At 40.4% G+C, this 15,768-nt stretch overlaps 1 long non-coding RNA gene across 1 annotated transcript; it reads left to right on the top strand.

Annotated features, from left to right (window-relative positions):
- Positions 1-7,997: 7,997 nt before the first annotated feature.
- LOC114550358 (uncharacterized) lies at positions 7,998-8,295 on the top strand. The gene is made up of 2 exons (XR_003691687.1): positions 7,998-8,037; positions 8,138-8,295. It is a non-coding gene; the product is annotated as an uncharacterized LOC114550358 (long non-coding RNA).
- Positions 8,296-15,768: the final 7,473 nt, after the last annotated feature.

Genomic DNA, 15,768 nt, shown 5'->3' with positions numbered 1-15,768 from the left:
TCCAAATGTTGTCCTGGGTTTAGGGATCCTGCATTCACCTCGCACTGTAGATCTAGTTGTTCGAGCCGTTATTTCAGAGCCCAAAGATATGAATTTTTTTTAGTGGAGGAGCAGCGGTGTCATGGAGGATTTTATACATAATACACAGATTTGTGTGGATTATCAGATTTTCGAAGCTAAGAAATTTATATTTTACAAGAATATGACAGTGATGGAATTGTCTGCCTTTCTTATTGTGAATCTTTAGAGAGCTTTTATATAATGACTCAAGTGGCCTGAGGGCAATTTTAGTAGCCTGTGGCCAACTTGTCATACAGTAACGAAAGTGTGGAACAATCATTGCATTTAGATAGGCCCCTGAGGCCTCGATTGTAAGGGAATTTCGAATATATCTATACTGTGCCATATTAAATTTAATTGTATTTGATAACTTTTTAATATGTTTTTTAAAACCTAAATTTGATTCCAATATGACACCTAAATATTTTACCTGTTCTGGATTAGAAATGATTTGTCCATCAATTAAGATCTTAGGGCAATTTTGTATTTTATAACGATTTGTAAAAAACATTGAAACAGTCTTATCTAAATTTAAGGTGAGGCATGAGTTTTTGAGCCACAAAGAGACTTTCTTCATCTCTCTGGTCAATTTTTGAGCGACTTCTTCCGCAGTTTTACCATGTACATATAGCACCGTATCATCAGCATACACAATAATTTTGCTCTTACACACAGTTGGCAGATCATTTATGTATAGTGTAAACAGCAGGGGGCCCAAAATAGAACCTTGTGGCACCCCCATGCTGCAAGGTCTTAAAGGTGATTTTGTATTATCGACCGCAACACATTGTTGTCTGTCATTAAGGTAAGATTGAATCCATGCTATTGTGTTTATGTCAAGATAATAGTCAGATAGCTTGCTGATAAGAAGCTGGTGATTAACTGTGTCAAAAGCCTTTCTCAAGTCAAGAAAGACCGCCCCTACCACACCTCCACCATCAAGACTGGATTTTATGTCTTCTAGTAGGTAGCAGCACGCAGACTCTGTGGAGTATCTTTTCCTGAACCCAAACTGGTAAGGATGTAATGCTTAAATGTGGTCAAGATGCTCCACTAGCTGCTCTGCTACCACCTTCTCAAAGATCTTGGAGATGGCTGGTAAAATGCTAATAGGTCAATACTGTAGTTAGACACACAGAGCTTATCTCCTGACTTAAAAATCGGCTTGACTTTTGCTTTTTTCAACGCCAAAGGAAAATTGTTTTCATTTATAGATTGATTCACAGCTATTGTTAGTGCTGGAGTGAAAATAATTTTGTGTTCTTGTAAAAGGGATGTATCAAGTCCAAATATATCCTTTGCTTTACTATTTTTTAAATTTGCTATTATTTTGGAAATTTTATCTTCATCTATATTCTGCAACCTACAATAAGACGCATTTCCATCTCCATGATCATCTCGGCAGCAGTTCACTTCAGGAAACGTCTCCGCCAGATCCAACACAGAATCCAAGAAACAATCACTATAATGTCTAGCCAAAATAGAGCCCTCACTTTTTTTTTTTGATTTTAAGCTGTAAATTCTCCTGATGTATTTTTTCCCTTCCCAGTAGTTTATCCATGCTCCTCCATCCATTTTTACAGTTACCTTTTACCTCTTTTATTAAGTTTAAGAAAAAATTCGCTTTTGCTTTTCGAAGCAGCATGGTAACTTTATTTCTTAGTGATTTATAAATATAATAATCAGTGGTTAATTTAGTTTTAAGAGAAACCTTTAGAGCTTTATCTCTCTGTTTCATTATATCCCAAAGGGATTCATTAAACCACGGGAGCCTCTTTTTATTTGATTTTCTATGTTTAAGCAGTGTGTATTTATCTATTGTATTCTTTATAGCAGTAATAATATTGTCACATGCATGTCCACAGTGTTCTCTATTTATTTTAGAGGCCCAGTCAATTTCATTTAAATCAGTTTTGAAGTGTTCATAATTTCTTTTAGGAATATGAGGAATTTTACATTGTTTATTTAATTGTTCTTTGTTTATGTATCTTGATTTATTTAATTTCCTGGCTATTAGAACAAAATTATGATCAGACAGTCCAGTTATTAGGTTGTATGTTTTAATTACCCTGTCTGGTTTATTGGTGAATATTAAATCTATCAAAGTTTGAGACGTTTTTGTTATTCTAGTAGGCTTTTTGATCAATTGTGTCATTTGTATTGAGTTTGCAATGTCTTTTAGGTGTTTCCTCTTGCCTTTATCAAGCCAATTTATGTTATTACAGCAAGGATGGGACACTGTTGACCTCAACTGAGGAGGTAATAGGGCGGTGGAAGGAGCACTTTGAGGAACTCCTGAATCCGACTAATAGAGGCGTAGTCGGGGTGGGGAGGGGTTGCGGTTCGGTGGGCTGGGGATCTCATCGCTGCTCTTTGCAGATGATGTGGTCCTGATGGCATCATCGGCCTGCGACCTTCAGCACTCACTGGATCGGTTCGCAGCCGAGTGTGAAGTGGTTGGGATGAGGATCAGCACCTCTAAATCTGAGGCCATGGTTCTCAGCAGGAAACCGATGGAGTGCCTTCTCCAGGTAGGGAATGAGTCCTTACCCCAAGTGAAGGAGTTCAAGTACCTTGGGGTTTTGTCCGCGAGTGAGGGGACAATGGAGCGGGAGATTGGTCGGAGAATCGGCGCAGCAGGTGCGGTATTACATTCAATTTATCGCACCGTTGTGACGAAAAGAGAGCTGAGCCAGAAGGCAAAGCTCTCGATCTACCGGTCAGTTTTCATTCCTACCCTCACCTATGGTCGTGAAGGCTGGGTCATGACCGAAAGAATGAGATCCAGGGTACAAGCGGCCGAAATGGGTATCCTCAGGAGGGTGGCTGGCATCTCCCTTAGAGATAGGGTGAGGAGCTCAGTCATCCATGAGGAGCTCGGAGTAGAGCCGCTGCTCCTTCACATCAAAAGGAGCCAGTTGAGGTGGTTCGGGCATCTGGTAAGGATGCCCCCTGGGCGCCTCCCTAGGGAGGTGTTCCAGGCACGTCCAGCTGGGAGGAGGCCTCGGGGAAGACCCAGGACTAGGTGGAGGGATTATATCTTCAACCTGGCCTGGGAATGCCTCGGGATTCCCCAGTCGGAGCTGGTTAATGTTGCTCGGGAAAGGGAAGTTTGGGGTCCCCTGCTGGAGCTGCTCCCCCCGCGACCCGATACCGGATAAGCGGACGAAGATGGATGGATGGATAATTGTATTTTGAGGTTGTACCAGAATAGGTTTACATGGTTTAATTTTCAAAAAACACCATATTTTTGTTGTAGCTACTGCACATTGCTGCAGCTCCTCTTTTCACCCTGTGTGTTGAGCTCTCTGTTATAGCTACAGAGTGAGACATCACACTTCTATCCCATCTCTGTTGGGAGTCACACATGCGCAGTAGCTAGGTAAAGACTACTAGCTAGAAGCTAGCGCTGCTAGCGGTTAGCCACCTCGTTGTCAATGGCAAAACGCTGCTACAACACTACAGAACTACTGACACGTCCCTGTTCTGCAGGTATTCCACGCAAAGTTGGAAGTGCGCCTTCGTTTAGAAGAAGTCTCCCGGCTAATCCTGCCTCGTACTGACTGAAGTTGGAGAAACAGCTAGCTAATGTGGTATTAGCTAAAGTGGTTAGCACACACCAAATGTTTCGGCCGATGGCGTAGACGGCCCTGCCGATTTTGACCAGCTCACCCGGAGACTGAAGGCAGGATACCCGTATCTCACTCAAAACAGCATGGATGGTTTTTTTCCAAGTTTGTATGCGTGTGGGCCACCAGAGACACAAAATAACACCCTGAATCCCAGAAAAAGTGATTTTTTTCATAATATGGGCACTTTAAGAAACTGCGTCATGTTTCATAGCAGCCATGTTAGAACCAGCTGTCATTGGCTATCAACAAGTCAATCATGCCAATTGTAGCCAATCAAATATCCTTTGCAACAGTGTAGAGCATGATAGGAACGTCCAATGGGAGCCAGTCTAAAGGAATGCGTAAAAAAAGCTATGTTTTGTGAGAAAAATAGAAGATCAGCATAGTTTGAATGAATGTAACAAAGTTTGATAAGTTATGTCAAGGCTTCAGTGAGTTTTTCTTATGTCATAAAAGTTAGTAAAAGCATTTAGCACAATTTGGTCACTTGGAGAGGTTTTGGAGAGGGACACCAGTGACACCACATAATGAAAACTCCCTAGCTCCAATAAGGTTAGGCCTAGAGGTCTGAAACATTATACAGGTGATGTTGACAAGATATAGGAGGTATGTGTGGCATAAAGCATGTCTTAGTTATTGTTTTACAAATATTATAGACGAAAACTATGTTGTCTTTTAATCACATGCTTAACAAGCACATTTCCAGAAACTACAAGGATTTAGGTTTCACATGAAGCCTCATACATGCATTTTGGCTTGGCAGTTCTACTGTTGTAAGCATTTCCATTTGGGAATGGCAAATAAGCGAAAATCAAACATAAAGAGGTGGATATGAACAGGCTAAGCTTCATGTGTATATAAAAGATAATCAAATTCTCTTCAGCTTTTTCAGTTATATATGAATGTCAGATTGATTATAAATTGTCTTAAGCTGTTGTAAACCTGCTGCAGTTTTCCAGATGTCCCATTTGTTGCATGTATGCTGTTCAGTCCTTTCTTGAACTATTTAATCAATCATTAGCCTATTCCCTGTGATATTATCTCTCTATTTACCTTCATTGTGCTGTAGAACTTGAATGAAACATCAGACAATGTGTTGTTAACAGTGTCAAATCTTAAAACAGCACACTAGATTTCTCCGACTCTGCAGACAAAGCTGTCACACTGAAAGAGTTATCAGATTGAAATCAATGCCAGAATACTTTGGAAGAGCTCCATGCAGTTCCTCCAAATGGTAAAAGCATTGGAGCGTGTTTGTCAAAGGTGCCCCTTGAAGAATTAATTTGGCATCACTTTCCCATGGCGAAGCAACTGGAGGTAATCAGCCCACCCACTTGTTTCTGCACATGTAGTCCACTGATTGCTCCTCTGGATCCACAGCTATTTTTAGTCTGGAGATTGTCTGTGCTGCTGTTGATGGGCCGCCTCTGGTGCACCTTTGTGTTGCTAGAGGGGGGGGGTTGTCTGTGAGGCTCATAGTTCAATGAGGGCTATGGGTTACCTTTCAGTCCATACATGTGTCCTGAACTTTAGACTTCAAACCTTGTTTCATAAATTGGTTGAAAGTTTGTGTTTTCCTGTGAAATAGAAAAGCTCAGAGGGGGAGGCTAAACGGGGGCTATGTCTAAGTGTTGATCTTTCGCTCTGGGCTCACCTCAGGGCTTTTGTCATGCTCTCCTGTTTACACCGAGGCCACAGGAGTCAACATAAGAGTGGGCACATTCACTGACCAGTCTACACAGGGGTGAACAGAAGCAGGCTATAGGACCTTGCAGGCCAAATAAAAATGGGTGAAGGATGCATTTCTGACCGAGACAAAAGACAGATTCACAAAATATCTCATGCAGCCTTATCTAACTATTATCAATTTTCAAAAAGATCCTGTGCAGTAAAAATGTATTCTTCTCAACACAGTAGGGCTGGATATCGTTACAATTTTTTTTATACCCATACCGGTTTGATAATGGTTCCTGAACAATGCTTTTTTTCAATATCAATTTTATAAAATCAATTTTAACAAAAATAAATTACAACATTACACCTTTTTAAATGTTTCAACTCCTTTACCCCTGTACCACCCACACTGTAGTCAAGCCTCTCAAAATACAACAACATACACACGTGAGTTTTTCCTGAATGTCTCTATGACATGTAACGTTAGACAGCCAATCACAAACATTATTAGATCCAATGTTTATTGCCTCCCTCAAACTGATTATATTTACTCCTTAGGTATTGAAAATTTAGTATTGAATGACAAAGCATTTTTCATCAGTCGGTGCCTGAAAGTATTGAAGTTTACGTCCTGCAGCCCTACCCCACAGTAGTCGTAGGGAGAACGTAAAGAACAGCTGCGAGGGAACACAACAAGCTCCGCCCCATACATTTTTATGCAATCGAGTTCCACTGTATCTGAGGTAGCCTGATTTGAAAACCGAATTGTGGAAACACAGATCGAAATGACTGCGGTAAATAGGATCAGTGATGTCCAGCAGACATACTACACTTATATGTTTGTAATTCTTACATAATGCCAAAAGGGACACAGAACAAGCTCATTCACACTGTCTCGGACAACATATTTATCAGGCCCACTCTTTGCCTCTGCTTGCTCGGTTGTTTTCAGCTCCTTATTCATGTAAGGTTTTAATGGGTTTTACATGGAGTGTGTGTACTTCCATTACGTTGACAGATATTTCTAAGACTTGCTATTCCACACATTAAGCTTATTGTGTATGAGGATAAACTAGGAAATATTCAACATTAAATTAGTGAAGGATTTCTCACAGTGGTACAGAGTCTGAGCTTGGTCCTCACTGCATGGACTTTACATTCTTCCAGCTTGGGGTGATCGGTTAATGAGTAAACTACAAACTTTTAACGGATGAAACTGTTACTTAAGTAAAAGTATGTAAGGATCATCAGGAAAATGTACTTAAACTATTAAAAGTAAAAGTTCTCAATGCAGAAAAATCCTCCCATTTTAGAAACTGGAAACGATCCAAACAGTTGGGTGTTTAATATTTCAGCTGGACTTGGAGGCCATTATATTGTTGGCTAGTTTAATTTATAATAAAACATCTCATCAGACTTTATAAACTACATGTGTTTTATGTGCAAAAAAACCTAATTTGTAAAGTAACTAGTAACTAAAGCTGTCAGATGAATGTAGTATATAACATAAGAAAATATAATATTTCTCTCTGAAATGTAGCAGAGTAGAAGCAGAAAGTGGCATTAAAAGAAAAGACTCCAGTAGAGTATAAGTACATCAACATTTGTACTTTAGTACAGTACTTGAGTAAATGTACTTAGTTACTTCCCACCACTGGACATCTGCCCAATATTGTGTCAACACAAGGAGTATATAGTAGGATCAGAGAGGTGTGTCAGTGTTAAGTACCAGTTTACTCCACTAGGATACAAAGAAAGAACTGTTTACTTTTCAACGATAGATGGGACTAAGCAGTAAAATGTGCTCAAATTCTCTAACAATTCAGCTTTTTGTGCACAGTTTTGGAAAACTGCAGCTACTCATTCGTTGGTTCTTTCGCTTTTGGGAGGGGCTTGGGGGTCTGTTTCGGTCGAGTGCATTTTGAATAAGTTCTAATCATCTTTGTGTTTTTGGATCACATCTGACCGTCCTCAGGTCCCTTTTGTATTGGGTCATTTTTATGAAAGTCCCAATGAAAGTCTGGATGTTGCAGTGCTCCACTGGCTCACTTTCTCAACTCCCATGGGCCCACGCTCTGTGAGGCCTCAAGGGAAAACCCAAACACAGCTTCCAGTACTACAAAAGCAATACAGACTGTCCAATGCACAGCCACAATCTCGGTTGCCATTCCTTCTGCTGAAAAATCCATTTCATTGCAGAGCTGCACCGCCACTGGTCAGAATAACAGCTTGGACTGTGTCCTTTAGGGCAGAGATCTTCAACAGTGGGTCCAGGACCCTTAGGGGGTCCTCAGATATACTGCAGGGAGGTGGGTGGGTGGGGGGGGGACAAGGTTATTGTTAAAACATTTTCAAAAGTTAAAATGTCTGAAAATATACATAAACATGAGTCCAACCTATTATTAGCAAAGACATCGGCCTATTTGTGATTTCCTATTTTTAATTTAAACACCATTGATGACTGTCATGGTGCTGTCTGTTTTCCCTCTCCCCTCTCCCTTGTTTTTTGTCTGTCATGTGCTGAGTGGGTGTGGCGCTCCCGGCTCTCTCCCTCCTCGTCAAGACACCTGTGGCTTCCTGTTCACCTGATTCACATCCAGCTATCACCTCTCCTGTTTTAAAACCCCCGCCTTCCAACCAGTCTCTGCCAGATCGTCCGTTCACCCAAGTGGTAACACTCGCTACGGCCAGCCTCAGTGGTTTTAAAGACTGCTTTTCTTTTGTATACCTGTTGCAAGCCTAGTTTTGACTTTTTGTGTTTTTGTGTCCAGATTCCCACTACAGCCCTGGAAGCCCAGTCTGCCTGTCTGAGCCTTGTTCTTCTCTCAAACCTGCTTCTCACCTGTCTGCCCGCTCTCAGCCCCAGGGGATATCCAGCACCTGCATCACTCATTTTTTGTGTTCAATAAACCTCAATACCTGTTCTGACCTTTTTCCGTGTCTGCGCTTGAATCCAGACAGCCCAGCCTAACAGACGACAGGCTACAGATACAATGAAGCTTAAGAATTCACAGTGCTATATTAACGTTTAACATCTAAACACAATTCATAAATATTGTATGTACCATAAAAAGGCATGTGTAAGGGCTTTAGGCCTACACATTTATTTGGCCCTGTTCATTATGCAACTCAATTTTATACATTACATAGTATGAGGTCCCTGCTCCGTCTCTCTCTCGGGTAAGGGGTCCTTGGCATAAAAAACGTTGAACGGGGCGAGAATACAGGGTACCCAGCATATTGCTACAAGTTAACTGGTCTTTTCATACCCTGATTGAGAGCTGTGTTCATTTCCTGCAACAAATCAAAAGCCTTCTTGGTGGCCAAAGTGCTTTATTAATGAAGTTCTTTGTCATTTTGGATAGAATGTGACATCAGGATCATACCCCAGGTTTATGCTGATGATGTAGTTCTGTTGGCTTCATTACATCGTGGCATCCATCATCTACTGGGGTGGATTGCACCTGAGTGTGAGTTGAGAGTCAGTACTTTACAATCTGAGGCTATATTCTGCTGGAAAAAGAGTGGCTTGTATGGGCACCTGGACTCTTCACTTGCTGTGGACATTTACTGAGCATGTCCGACTGGGAGAAGATCCTGGGGTAAACACTAAAGGGATTAAATATCCTATCTGGCTTTGGGAACTCCTTAGGGTCCTCCAGCAGGATGTGGCATTGAAAAGAGAAATCTGGGCTACCTAGCTTAACCTGTAGCTACCGCATTCCTCTTCCACATAAAAAACATGGAGACCTATTGGTTTTTACATCTGGTAGTTCTACATTTTAAAGCTATAGTGTGCAACTATTTTATATGAATGGACATCCATTACATTCAAGCCTTGCCAAATGAGTTGCTACAAAGCTAATTAAGCCTATCCGGTGATATTTGATATGTGATCAATATTCAATATGATTCGTGCTACGTCAGCGCTGAGAAAGAACAACAGCAACCGTCGGCTTTGGAGACGAAAGAGGACATGAAAACTACGAGATAATTACCTTTTCTGAAGAGTCCATCGTGTTTTTTTAAAGCGATCATTAAAAGCTTGCGTCGTGTGGACCGCGTTGTTGTCATTACTTAGAATTCCTCATGGGGGCGACAGAAACTACGCACTCTTGCTTTAACACCACTTCTGTACCACTTTTATATTTCTAAATGCCATACACTCAGGATGGAAAATGGAACACAGGGCTGTACAATATGTATCGTTTTAGCATCGACATTGCGACATGCTCAATAGACACATTGCAGGATGTGCGGTGTCAAGTCAGGCAAAGGAAATGACACAATGAACACGTCATGCAACTGTTTTGCTGCGTCATACAAAAGGAAAACGTGCATGGTTTCATCTTCCACGACTAATCCAGTGTTTCCCATTGATAACCTACAGTCCAGATCGGCCCGTCACGGTTCCATCATGAACCAAAAATGTTTTAATACTTCTCAACAGGTGGGGTCCGCACAGTCTGCCCTGGGGATTTAACTCGGTTCACGGCTGCTCGGTGTGGGAGGTTCCCCTCATCTCCGTGACTCTACGCCAGCTTGGTAAGGCTCGGGGTGAAAGTGGCTCGCGGCTCCCGGGGGCCGCGCTGCGCCCTCTCCCTGTCAGTGTCTTTAGTGCGTCAGGGGTATGCGGCAATGTCGGCAACCCACCCAACCCCTTCTCGTTTACCATGCTTTGACAGAAACTTTCTTTTGCCACATCATCACCATTCACATCAGATAAGAACTTTGTTAATCCCACACTAGGAAACTCACTTAGTACTGCAACTCAAGAACGTAAGTAAGTAAATAAAACAAAGGAAAAAAGTGATTGAGTGATACATAAAACTGAATCAAGATAAGAACAAGACAAAAATGCAAATTAAATTACATCAAATAGCTGTATACACTGTACACCTTTTACTTATACAGATATATATCCATGCGGAATAATTGCCCAAGCACAGGATGATAATATCCATACAACCAATGTGTTTATGATTCAGTTTACTAGATGGCAGAATTGTTTACAAGAGCACAACGTTCTTCATGGATCTAGCCTCTAAATTCTGCCCTCAAAGAGCACCAGATATATTTAACTGTACAAACTTATTTTCTGGGAGAGCGTGCCTTTGGACCCTCCTTGAGGCTATTTTTCGATATTGGGTCTATATCAGGAGCATTTTATCTTCACTCTGCAGTGTCAATTTTTTAAAAAGTAGTATTTATGTCATTTTCACTGAAGTCCCATTTTCACACCTTTCCTTTAACTTTTTTGAACCATTATATTAATTTGCATTGAAAGAGCACCTACACCCTATTTTATTTTTTGCTTCGACACATAATCATATGGATGGTGGTAGAAGTATAAAATACTGCCTAACTGTAGCCTTGCTATATACTACTTAAGTAAAATAATTTGGTCATATTTGATCATTTATAAAACTAATTGTATTTTGGAGCCTGTGGCACAGTATAAATATGTCGCATATAAGCATGTTTGTAATGTAAGTGGCATTAAAGTATCTTTAAATAGATCTTTTATAATGTATGTATGTATCATAAAAACATAAAACGGATGACAAAATCAAAATACAGCATAGAAAATCTGCTTAAAAATAAAATATAGGAACTATTGGATAGGATAGAACAACATAATGTAATTCTGCTAAATAAAAGGAACTCTGCCCCTGTGTAGTGTTGCTGCCTTGTCTCTCTCTTCCCCCCTCCCCTCCCCTCCCTTGTGTTTGATTACAGGAGTGGAGTCAGGTGCGCAGGAGTCACAGGACCAGCTGCTATTCATCGGTCTAATCAGTGGTGATTTTAGACCCTTTTTAGGGGGGCTCAAGCCCCACATAAATAGAAGCCCCCTGGTAAATAAGGAATGGAGATAATTAAGAGAAAATTTTTTATGTAGCTTAATATTGTCATCTTCAGGAAAATGTATTGTCTGCTCTGCTTATTTCTATCTCCTCCTTAGTAAATGAGTCAGTCACTGGTGTTTTAGGGTTCTGTTTAGCTTCAGCTTTGTTCTGCTCTCCGTTTTGTTGGTTAGTGCCTGCAAATCTATTTAACAAAATAATATTATCGGCCTCAGGAAAAGATGGATGTCTCTGCAGCACTTTTCTTCCATATGATCCTGTCCTCTCTCTTCCCTTCTGTCGTCTTCTGCTGCTCCTTCCGACTCCTGCATCACCTTTCCCTGACACCAGATAATACGCTGACAGCCCATTACCGCTTATCTCATGCTATCCTCCTTAATCACTGACTGCATGGCCACATCAAAATATCTTATGATAAAATTGCAGCACTTTTCTGACGGTATTTGTGTCACATCATTAGAACTCTAGTGCAAAGTGCAAGGTTTTGACCACGCTTCTCTTTGATAAGTGTTTTTCAAAGTTGCAGGTTTTTTGTTACACAAGGATTTTTTTTTTTAAAACCGCAAGCAATAATCTACTCCAGGAAAGAACCGCTGATATTAATACTTTACGTGAGACTGAGGCTGCATGATTGACATCACGAAGGCTCAATCTGCTTCACATTTAATGAAGGTTCTTCTGCAACGTGAGAAATTAATATTTTAGGCAGACTACCTTTACCAAAGTGGCAGTGTTGTAATGTAACAAAGTACAAATACTTCACTACTGTACTTAAGTAGAATTTTTACGTATCTGTACTTGACTTCGTTATTTATATTTCTGGAAACTTTTACTTTTACATAAAATGTATACTTTTACTTTTAAAAAGGAAGTTTGGCGAATCCTTGCTCCTAAATTGCCAAGATAATGCATGCTCCATTCCAGTTGGTGACGTGATGCCTGTTTGTGGCCAAGCGGCAAAAAAAATATAACATAGGCAAAAACTAAAGAAGAAGAGGAGGAAGCATAATGACTGATAGTGTCATGTAAGCACCTGGTGCAAGCTCTGCCGCCATGGTAACAGACGATGACCATCCCGACGACAGTGGTGATGAAGATAATGTTACACACCTTTGGCCATAAAGTTCATAATCAAAGTTTTTTTTTTAACTTTTACTTTTACTTCTAATACTTAAGTACATTTAATATCAGAAAATTGCTATGGATACTTAAGTACTGTTAATATCAGATACTTTAAGACTTTTACTCAAGTAATATTCTAAAAGGAGACTTTAACTTCTACCAAATTCATTTTCGGGTAAGATACTTGTACTTTTACTCAAGTATTGCTTTCGAGTACTTTATACAAGACTGCATGGTGGATTAAACAGCATCAATAACACGAAGAACTGAAATTATCTACACGATCGAGTATGTTTACCTGCACACTAATATTCCACTATTATTTAGAATGCGACAATATTCCGAATTTGATACCGGTCATGTAAAGAGCATGTCCCGCTTGGATATTCTCAATAGAGCCTTTTTAGAATTTAGCATTTTCTGATTAAGATTAAGATGTGTGATATGCCGGTATTATTAAGGTTTAGAAGCAGTCTTTGGACATGTATACAGTGCATGCGGAATAGCGTTGCCAGATTGGAAACGTTAAACAATTGTACCAGAGGCTTAAAATGATTGAATTTTGAGAAAAATTATTGTACGCAAATAGGAGTTAATGTGCAATTTAACAAAATCTGTATTGAAACGACCTTTTGACATGTCTACAAATCTACCCTCATTGTTTTTTTTTTTTTTTAAAGCAAGCTGTCATCCTGCATGGAAGGGGGAAGTCTATCAGTCTGACAATGTTTGTAATTGTTTACTATTACACAATTAAATTACAAGACAGCACGACTGGAAGCCTGTTCACATTCTGCATGAAAACAGTTATAAGGCCATAAGCTAAGCTAATTAAATAGGCTAAATAACTGGGTTTACTGGTGCATTCAGAACAACTCGACTTGAACACAGCATACCTTTGTGAGAACTTCAAGCCTCACCTCTGAGTCACTGTCACTGTCTTATTGATTGTACATCTTACAGAGGGCAAAATTATCGTACAAATATTATATTTATCATACATCTGGCAAACCTGATTCTGAGTATGGGTCTCAAGGGTTTTTACTGCAGTTTGGGACAGTTTACGGCCTCTTGCCTGTTTACGGCTTACAGTCAGCTCTGTGCTTTGCTATAGTTGTTGTACACAAACCAACTAGATAACAGTTTGCAAGGCTGTGGGAGAGATGAATTACCTTGCACTGCAGCTCGATTCTTGCGATATCATAAGATCAGGCTAGAAATGCAAGATCATACCAAACTCTATCTTGTCAGGCTTTAAGTAATGCGTAAAGCAGCGAACCGAACCAATCAGTGCCCGGTAAGGAGCTAGCTACTGGCATCTACGGGGGTGGTTTAGGTGTGACATCCGCAACTGTTCATTCAAAACAACAACTGGGCACCTAATAGACAGGTGGTTCATCCAATCACCTTCAGGTATTTTTAGAAAGTGCCGGCTCTCAGATGGTTCTGCGTTAACAAACCATCTGGCTCATCAGGTTAAGAGATACATGCCTAAAGGAAGAAAAAAAACACATCTGGTTGGAAGGAGAAACATACTTACTTTTAAACATTATAAAAAAAAAAACTTTTGGGATAAGCGAAAACATCGCAAGGCCAACCTATTCAAGAAGGTAGTTGGAGGAATGAAAGAGGGAAGCTGTTTTCACACGGTCCAACAAGTCCGCCACCGCTGGAAAACTTTTTTTTAATCCTATTTTTGCACGGCTGCATGTAAACGGGAATATAAATGGAATATTCATTTTCAAGAGCCATGTAAACAGCTTAGTCGGAATATTGTGAATATTGTGTGTGTGTGTGTGTGTGTGTGTGTGTGTGTGTGTGTGTGTGTGTGTGTGTGCGTGTGCGCATGCACATTCACATGCTGAGCCAATCAGTCCATATTAACCCAGAATACAAGACAGGTATTTAATGCTGCTGTTCTCTGGGTTGTCAACATGAATGTTAAAATCACCAACAGAAAGAAAGTGGGGGTAGTAGAAGTGAAGCAAAGACACCGTCTGTCCCAGGCATCTCTCCTGAGTCCTGTCTGCACTGACAGGCTTGCTTGGTGTTGATTTGAATGGCTGTAATTCGAGATCCGTCAGTGTGTCCATTACCATCACATCCAGTTCCTTATTAATCTCTGATCTTAGTTCGTTAGAGATAAGATGGGAGACGGGGGAGGGGGGGGACGACTGATGAAGCAGACTTTTGATGCTGGCCTTATCAGTCTTGTCAGCTAGGGCAGGAGAGAGCTGTTCTCTCTTTTTGTCTTTTTCGTTATCAGCAAGGTTTGGAGTTACAGAATGTACTTTATCGGGGTGGAGGCTAGTCTCGCATTGCCAGACCTTCCTCCACAGCTAGCTAACTAGAGCTGCAGGTTGAACCGTCTCTTTAGGTCTTTTCCCTTTTCTGCTTTTTTCTGTCGGCTGGCCATGTTCATAATACTCCCATATCTGAATTTATAGTCATCTCCATTTCTGTCTTATTGATATTTACCAATGGTTCAAACCTGTTTTCCAGTTGTAATGTTGGGGTTGACTGTGCTGTGTTTTTATGCTGTCCGCCAAACCTCTGGGTCAATATTGAATCCATAAATTCTGCCCTCTGTGGGAGTACAGTCTTGCACTTATCTTTAGGTCCAGCCCCCATATTTGTTTCATAAAAATGCAACTTAGATCATTAAAATAAAAGCTGTATTGAATTCTGAGGTGGTAAGGATGAGGGTGGCACAGTTACATGCTGGCAAGAAGGAAGAAGAGAAGACTTTGACCTGAAGGTTATTGCTACTCAGGCAGAAACAGCAAATCAATGAATGCGGAGAGAGTGAGGGTTGGACCTTCAAAGGCTTGCACAGAGTAATGGGAGCATTTTAAATCCAAATCTTCAGCCAGTTATCTCTCTGTCTGTGTCTATTATTATCTGATGCGTTTGGTTTCAATCGCTGTATGTGCGTAGCCCAATAATGTATGAATGAACTTTTGACATTTATGAATCTTTCATGGACTCATTTATCCATAATATCAGCAATGTTTCAGCATTTTGTTGTTGTTGTAATATCCGAAAACAAAGGAAATACAAAGCAAACATGATTTGTCTGCCTTTTAGGTTCTAGAAGGCGCGAAAACTCTGCAGTCACCTCTCATTCAGCTTCACAAAATATATGTTGAACTGTAGTGGTGTGACGAGATCTCGACCGACGTGATCTGACGACATTAAAACATGATGATAAATGGACGGCAATGCAGTCATTCTTCAAGAAAAACATCTCATTCTGCTCTTACATTCGCTTTGTGATACTGAAAAATAAAAGAAAATATTGTATCTGGAAATGGGATCACACGGTTGGTAAAGAGAAGATTACAGCCTTCATTTGAATCACTTAAAGTTCTCTTCTGAGGATAAAAAACAGACTAACAGCACCTGAAACACATGGA

This window comes from Perca flavescens, chromosome 3 (genome assembly GCF_004354835.1).
Source record: "Perca flavescens isolate YP-PL-M2 chromosome 3, PFLA_1.0, whole genome shotgun sequence".
In the NCBI taxonomy this organism is placed as follows: domain Eukaryota; kingdom Metazoa; phylum Chordata; class Actinopteri; order Perciformes; family Percidae; genus Perca; species Perca flavescens.
The sequence above is the reverse complement of the archived record's forward strand: the minus strand, read 5'-3'. Positions and strand labels throughout refer to the sequence as shown.